This window comes from Papaver somniferum, chromosome 4, assembly GCF_003573695.1.
Source record: "Papaver somniferum cultivar HN1 chromosome 4, ASM357369v1, whole genome shotgun sequence".
NCBI classification, from domain to species: Eukaryota; Viridiplantae; Streptophyta; class Magnoliopsida; order Ranunculales; family Papaveraceae; genus Papaver; species Papaver somniferum.
This window is the reverse complement of record NC_039361.1, coordinates 70,199,402-70,208,583: the sequence shown is the minus strand read 5'-3', so window position 1 is coordinate 70,208,583 and position 9,182 is coordinate 70,199,402.

Here is a 9,182-nt window from a genome sequence, read left to right as displayed (position 1 = left end):
TCTGTCTCCCACAGATAAACCCTAAAGGTTTTGTTCCGTCTTATGATAATAATCAAGGTGAACAGGAACCAATTGATAATACGGTCTTATATTCCCGAAGAACATACTAGAGTTATCAATCACCTCACAACAATCTGAATCGTATGGTAGAGAAACAAGATGTTGCGGAATCAAAAACAATGAGACGAAGATGTTTGTGATTATTTTTTTATATCTTTCCTATCGGAGATATCAATCTCAAGGCAATCAATCTGATTGTACTTGTACGATAGAAAATGCAAGATCAGATCACACCACTACGATAAAGGTATTAACGGTCTGGCTTCACAATCCCAATTAAGTATTTAAGTCGTTAACCTGGCTTTAGAAGAAGAAAACCAAAGGTTAAAGGAGAATCGACTCTAGCACGCAAACTAGTATCACACGTAAGGTGTGGGGATTATTTTTTCGCAATACTAGATGTCTCCTTTATATAGTCTTTCAAATCAGGGTTTGCAATCAATGTTAGCTTAGTAACAAAGCATTCAATATTCACCGTTAGATGAAAACCTGATTTAGATTCAAGCTAATATTTCTCAACCGTTAGATCGAAAACTTAGCTTGTTATACACACTTGACAATGCACGCTTCTAGGTTTGTTAACCGTACCCAAACGTATGCACTTGTTGGTTCAACAAAAGTTAACCAAATGATTAGCCATATGAGCATTTCATATCAACCATGTTCTTCTTCACCATAACTTGTTCAAATGACTTCAAATGAAATAGTTAGAGAGTTGTTCAATTGCAAGGAAATCTCATGTACTACACAAGACACAATTGAAGCAAAGATGATTTGATTCACTTGAATCGGTTCATGAACTTTTATAGCCACGGTTTGCAAACTGCATTCCTTAGTCTTTTTAAGTTTAAGTTCAGAAATCATCTTCAGATACCAAATAATGTTTCTCTTGCAAACAAAACCGAGTTATTGCTGGAGGAGATACCAACTTGTTCTGAGCAGTGCTCCTGGGATTTATAAGCAGCCGAAACGAGGAACCTAAGGGACGTTTTTCGGGCCTATACAGATATACAAAGAATTTGTCCTCATCATTTGGAATGTTCTTAGTTTTGGGAGTTTCCTCTTTTCCTGAGAAGTCTCAAAATCATCATTTCTGGAAGAATCATCATTCCTGGTAGACGCGTCTTTAGAAACATCCTCTCTGGGAGTTCCCTCTCTAGAAATATCATCATCAGGAGCGCTACCACGATACTGAGTCATCTTTGCAAAGTTTTTGTGACATCCATACATGAATTTCATCAACACAATGGAATTAAAGCAGCTGAATAATTATGATGCTCATATCAGCGTCTACAAAATGGTAATCCTCAACTCTTACCTATTTACGGTTTCACGAACTTAGTGATAACAGCGTAAAACTCCAAAAACTTGTTTACTCTTTCAAACATGCGAAAGTGAGCAAAAACCCTATCATTCAAGAGTCAACACTGACTTTTCACGAAACTATGAACAATTCACATAAACTCTTCATGTGAACATTCCATGATTTTATGCCGCAAACACACACCATAAAATCATAAAATACAATTGTTTATCTCTAACAATTACTCAAGAATTGTTATTTGATTTTTTATCAAAAATTAAAACTCACGTGTGAAAAAAAAATTCCTCTTTTAGTGAGTTAATAAAAAAAACCTTATTTTGCTCAAACAAGCATTCGTTTATGAAATTAGGGTCTTTTCTATTTTTACAAGGATACACATATTCCAAATAAAACTTTTAAAGCTCACAATAAATTTTATCATGAACTATAGGTCTTTTCAAAATTTCTTTAACTCTAAGGATCATTACTTATTACTTATTACTTTTACTACGAACGAACCTACGTTTCTAAACGTATTTGCGAAGGTTCATGCTTTGAAAACAAATTTGGATTTTCATGAAACCTCATAAACAAAATTTTCTCTACTGCAACTAGACCATGTCTATTCAATAATTCATGTATCTCTTTCATATTAGGGATTTTTGCTCGTTTCTTAAACTAACGAACGAACGGGCATATATACGTTTTTTAAAAACAAATTCTTCATAAAACCTATGCATGCATACAACTATGGGATTTTTGTTTTATAAACAACTCATGAAAGCACAAAACACACAGAAAAAAAAAAAGTTACATACCTTTGTCGGCGCCGGAGTTCTCCGAAAATTGGTCGGCGGCAGTCGGTGGAGGTGGAGCTCCGGCGTTCACAAAAAAAAAAAAATTCTCTGCTCAAGCGTGAGGGAGAAGAGAGGTTGGTCGGTCAATCAAAACTAAAAAAAATAGGGTCTCTTTCCTTTTATATTAATTTTATTTCCAAAACCTAATAAAACATGGGTTCCCTTTTTTGGACTCGCGCCCATAAATCCTAAAACGACCAGATTTGAGCCTCTAGGCGTCCAAATCAGAAGTGTCTAATCTCCACATGTTCACGGGATGACACTCTATCATGCTATCAAGGTCCTCACCCGAAAATTTGCTCGTACATGACACCATTGGAGCAAATCTGAGGATTTTAAAAATACCTTTGTGCAACTGAGTTCAACCATTGATCTCGGCGACTGAAAATCACCATTTAATGCTTATTGCGGAACATGACTGTCCCTCACTAAGCAGGGGACTTAATGTAAATGGTGGATTTTCAACAAAGGTCAAAATCGTAAAATCATGATACTGCATGTTTCTTCCACGACCTTCAGGCATGTGACGATTCATATTTTACGATCCATGATGAATATGTTTCTCGAAAGGCCTCCACTAGCTGAGCGTTCGATGCCTCTCATTTCATCATGACCTCTATGTAGAATAACGTAATTGGGCAGTTCTCCGTAAGATTGATAGAAACAACGCCTTCAGGACGTCGGTGACTCGTTGTTCCCTGACTACATTGAGATACCCACCTCTACATATAAGAATGATTGGGCGATTCTCCGTAAGATTGAGAGCAACAACGCCTTCAAGGCGTCGGAGACACTCACTGTTCCCTGACTATGTAGAGAGACCGTGTATAGATCCAGGCGGTTCTCCGTAAGATTGAGAAAAATAACGCCTTCAAGACTTCGGAAACACTCGATGTTTCCTGACTATGCACCTTTCAGAATGGGTATGACGCTTTAACTGGCTAATATCCCTTTTGTGATAGATTAATTCTACCGTGACATTCACCACTGAATTCCTAGAAGATAATCAATTTTATCTCATTGCTTCGATTTCATGATCGAATCCACGGCTGATCACATGGAATGGTAATAGATAATATCATTACTCCGATTTCATGATCGAATCCACGGATAATCTCATGGGATGGTAATAACTACTTTCATTACTCTGATTCTATGGTCTAATCCACAATCCCATGGAATGGTAATACCCGTTTTATTATTCCGAATTCATGGTCGAATCCACGGATGATCCTATGGATTGATAATAAAAAAACTACTCACTTTTATTACCCAGTTTCATGAATCATTATCCACTGAATTTCATAAATTATTAATAAATACTCAACAACCGGGCATCTGGATTATCACTGAGTAAGTCTCATAAATTGTGCGAGTGTACTCAACAATGATGCACGAACGAGCAATCAAAATATGGGAAAATGAGGAATCCTGCACGGAACAGGAGAGGGAAAATAATAACATTAAAATAATAAAGAGGCTCTCATGGGCCGGGCCCACCGGCTGGTCGGCCGTGCCCTAGCCATGGCCGGTCCCATGCCTCTTCCATTATTTTTCCTTATTTTGTTGTTTTCATGAACTCATGAAAACTCCTTCATTCTAGCAACTTTCCTTGTTTTAGCAAAACTCACGGTTTCTCCATATTTTCACAATTTCATGAGAAATAATAATATAAAATAAGGAAAGGTGTCGCCAGACCAGGCAACCTAGCCGGCCGGCCATGCCCTGGCCTTGGCTGATCCCACACCTTGCAATCCCTTGTATTTCATGATTATTATTTCCCTAATCTCATGAAACTCCTCCATTTCAACAAAACTCATGGTTTCTCCTTAGTTTCACGATTTCATGAAAAATAATAATATAAAACAAGGAAAGGTGTCGTGGGACCGGGATACCTGGCCACCGGCCATGCCCTAGCCGTGGACGGCCCCACACCTTACAATCCCTAGTCTTTCATAATTATTATTTTCCTCATCTCATGAAACTCCTCAGTTTGAGCAAAAATCATGGTTTCTTCATGTTTTCTCAAATATTGCTCAAACCATGAAAAGCCAAAAATCAACATGGTCACACGACCGATTAAGCTACTCACGAAAATATATTAAAATATTATTATTTTAATATTTACGAAATATTGATCAAACGAGCATACTTGCTCATTCGAGCAAAAAATCAAGAATTTCAGTCAAGATCAAACTCTTCTGAAAATCCACAATATGGCTCAAACGCACACCAGAAAATACCGAAACTCTCAGGATTGAGACACGGAAATTATGGTGACACGGGCATGCTCCCTTGACCGACAAAGAGCGGCCCTAAGGCATGCAAAGAGACGGTCCCACACATGTTCACAATTTTGACCTAATTTGCTCAATTACTCATATTGGGTCCCAAACTCTTTCCAACCAACTTGGAATTTTATCAAACAACCATCATTGGTCCCGTGACCACCGGGGGCTGGTCCCATAACCTCCTGGTCGGTACCTCACTCCTCCATAAATTAGGTTTTATCTCCTAATGATCAATCGAGCACTATTTCAATAAATGATGAAACCGACATTTAATTATCATTCTTTCACCAACTGGCCAACTAAAGACCCTGGTGCATTCTCAATAGAGCACTTGGACGCCACATGGACATTCATCATCCCATGTGGTCGGTCCCTCTATCACTCATGACCTATTTTCAGCGATTCATCAATTGACGAACAATTGATTAAAAATTAGGGTTTCGAATAAACGCTCCACAAATCATCATTCCGAGCAAGATTCAAATACTAATGAATTTATGTTGATTCATCAATCAACATCTTGATTAATCATATAATATTCGGTAATCTACCAATATTTTAATTAATATTTTATTGGGTCACATTACCAATAAATAATTCGTCGAATTGAGCAATACTTTCTCTGTTGCTCGAATATTGATCCAACTATCAATATTCAGTAATTTATCAGTAATTTGTGAATTTTGGAATACCTGCTCAGTTGCTTGAATATTGCTTCAACTATCAATATTCAGTAATTCATCGAATCGACGCTCAGTCGCCGAATTTACAATCTTTGCTAATACGCGGAATGTCAACATCATTCAAAGAACTACGTCTCAACAGACATGTTCGATCCATGAACCACTGAGATTTTGTCATTCATGCTCAATTAAACAAAACCTAGACTCATTGTCTAATCAGTCAACAACTGACTAACTAAATACATGTCTTTCATGCAGACTCCACGATTCGTGAGACATCAATCACGTCACATGGGGGATATCAATTAGGGTTTTGGTCTGGCGGCCTACAGCACGTGGATTCATCCACAATGAGAAATATAAGTAAGTCATGCAACGGTTGAAGGTGTTAGCAAAGTAGTGGGTGGACGGTTAACCAAGTCTCCGCACGACCTGGAACTGGTTTCACCACGATCTTCCAATTTCCCATTCTTTCACTCATGAAACCGTCACACTTACTGGATCAATGTGTTCGCTATTCTGACAATATAAATAAGTCTCTGGATCCACGATTGAAAGACAACAATTCTTCGAGAAATCACTCTCAGAAATTTCATCAATCGACCAGAACTTATTCGAACTCAACGTTCGTTAATTTCGCGGAAACCTTCAACACATCCACAATCCTTGATTATCATTGATCCCACACAATTCTCAGCTTCCCTCCTACAGATCAACCCATCTCCCTCTTTGTGACCGAATTGAATATGGAACGGCCATTGACTTGGTTTAAGCCGGATTCCTACAGATTGGTCTCTCGAATCTAAGCACTCCCTTTGCAGTGCACCTGTGTGAGGTTCAGCAGTTTGCTCGGTCGAGGAGTCTTGTCCACACGCTCGATTCTTCACTTTCCCAAAAAACCAGCAAATCCTTTTTCCCCATCCACACTCACATTCCTTCTTATTCTTTTCAAAGTTGGAGGCAACAGAGATTTCTCTTTTTCCTTCATGATTGATGGCTTGACAATCATATTAACATCTTTTCCATCAGAAGACATGATGCTTGGAGTATCCATAAGCGTATGGGTTTGTGAGGGGAAATCACAATTTAACTCAACAAGTAGTCTTGAGATAAAGAGAGGTTTCAGAGAAGGAAAAATGAATGTAGGGTTACGTAACCTTCAACAGGTTCGTGCACGCACAATTTTGAGCCCTAAAGAGAGTTAAATTGTCGAGAATAACTCTCCTTTATTGATAGACAGAAAAATTTCAATTTTGCATCAAAACAAAAAAGAAAAAAACTTTTCTTAAGGACTGAGAGGTGCACAATCTTGTCTCTTTTTGATCAGTCACATGAGACAAGATCTTCAAATCAACACAATCAAGTTGTGTTGCGATGAACAACAATTTGTCCACCATGTTCCTCTTGAGAGGAATTCGTAGACCTATGTTTATCAAAATGATTGGACCATACTTTCTTCTCTAATGGTCTTGTTTTATCCTTGGAAACTAACTTCTTAGACGAAGATAAAATCTTACATACCTCGGCGGTCTTTTGAGCAAGTTTAAGCTTGCTTGCTAATCGATTTTCTCTTCGTTGAACTTTGTTGACCTGTCTCAATTTGTGTTTGTACTTGTAATACTTTGATAGTTCATTACCTTTGAGTAAAAAATATGAGCACGTCAACCTTGAATATAACTCAGGCATCTGAGATGTGCAAGCTGCTAGACACATAGTTGAACCTGAAACAATATTCACAGAGTTTCCAATAGAAAGGTCAGTTTCATCTTCCAGATTGGTTGAGTTTTCTTCTGAAATAATATCAAGATTTATGTATTTATTGCTACAGTTATCAAAATCAATATTTTCACAAGGAAGTGCAACACTTGATTTTTCGTCTTCATTAGAATCATAGTTGTCAGACATTTCATCAAGAGTTGCAGCAAGACCTTTGTTCCCAGTGTATTTCTTTAGATTTGGACACTCATTAGAAAAATGACCAAAGCCTTTACACTTAAAGCATTGAGGCATATCCTCTCCATCAGTTTTATCATTATCCCTATTTTTAGGAGGAACACGATTATGTGGTTTATCTGATAACTTGGATTTATCTCTAGAGAACCGTTTGCTTCTCTTCAAAAGAAGATCCCTAAACTATCTTGTGATCAACGAAAATGACTTGTCAAGATCTTCATCTGATGAATCAGCCTCAGAAAGATCATCTTCGGAGATGTAAACACTTTTACTTTAATGTTGTTAGAGCATTGCTCGGTCGAACTCGCATGTGTTGCTATCTCAAGCATGTTTGTCAATGTTAGTGATCAAAAATATAAGTTTTGATTTCTAGTCTACTATAGCTAAGTCTCGGACTAGGATAGAAAGTGTAGTTGAGCTCAAGGACTTCATGGCGATTCATCATACAAGAAGAAGAACTACTCAAGGAACCGGTGGAACTTCTCGACAAAAAGGTATGTGAAGACTTGAACTTATCTGTCACTCAAAAGTCTATCTACTCCATCTCCTACTTCTTGAGACAAAAAGTCGTATGCTATATATAGACTTAGATTATACACATTTGGTATTTCGAGACGTGTATACCTCGCCTATCTATATCTCGAGTGTGTTGGTAAGCATTTCGCTTCGACCATGTTTATCTTTACCTAGTGACGAAATTCATGATATGTTTCAATCACTTTGAAATTTGCTTTGACGAGAAATGGTGTAACAACTATATAACATCCTCTAAGAATGTTTCAATGGTTGGAATGAGAGTTTAGATTACATAACCAATGATGGACATAAGTATTGTTGTGGAAACACATATGTGAATAAGTCCTATCCCTTGAACCAAAGTTTGCGAACTTTGTTGATCAAGAGAAACCGGAAGAATGACTTGTTGCCAAGTCCGCGAACTTCCGAACTTCTCATCCCGAGAAATTCTGATGGAGTTGACAAACTAGTTGCGTGAGTACCAGTCCGCGAACCCAGTCCGTGAACCGACGGAAAGTCTTTGCCGAGATTTTCTGCTGGAGTTTGTAAACTCTGCCCGGTTGCTTAAGTCCCTGAACCTAGTGTGCGAACTTAAGAAGGTTATATATCTGAAGATGATTTTTGAACTTAAACTTATAAAACTAAGGAATGCAAATTGCAAACTGTGGCTATAAAGTTTATGAACCGATTCAAGTGAATCAAATCATCTTTGATTTAATTGTGTCTTGTGTAGTACATAAGATTTCCTTGCAATTGAACAACTCTTTAACTAGTTCATTTTAGTCATTTGAACTAGTTATGATGAAGAAGAATATGGCTGGTATGAAATGCTCATATGGCTAACCTTTTGGTTAACTATTGTTGAACCAACAATGTACATGTTTGGGTACGGTTAACAAACCTAGAAGCGTGCATTTCATTTGTGTATAACAAGCTAAGTTTTCGATCTAACGGTTGAGAAATATTAGCTTGAATCTAAATCAGGTTTTCATCTAACGGTGGATATTGTTTGCTTTGTGACCAAGGCGAAACCCTGATTTGAAGACTATATAAGCGGACATCTAGCAACTCTGCAAAACTAATCCCCACACCTCACGTGTGATACTTTTTTGCGTGCTAGAGTCGTTTCTCCTTTAAACTTTGGTTTTCTTCTTCTAAAACCAGGTTAACGACTTAAAGACTTCACTGGGATTGTGAAGCCAGACTGATACTACTTTTATCGTAGTTGTGTGATCTGATATTGCATCTTCTATCGTACGAGTACAATCAGATTGATTGACTTGAGATTAATATCTCTGATAGGAAAGATATAAAAAGTAGTCATAAACATCTTCGTCTCATTGTTTGTGATTCCGAAAAATCTTGTTTCGCTACCATACGATTAAGATTGTTGTGAGGTGATTGATTTATCTAGGCTGTTCTTCGGGAATATAAGACCGGATTATCAATTGGTTCCTATTCACCTTGATTATTATCAAAAGACGGAACAAAAACTTTAGGGTTTTTTTGTGGGGGACAG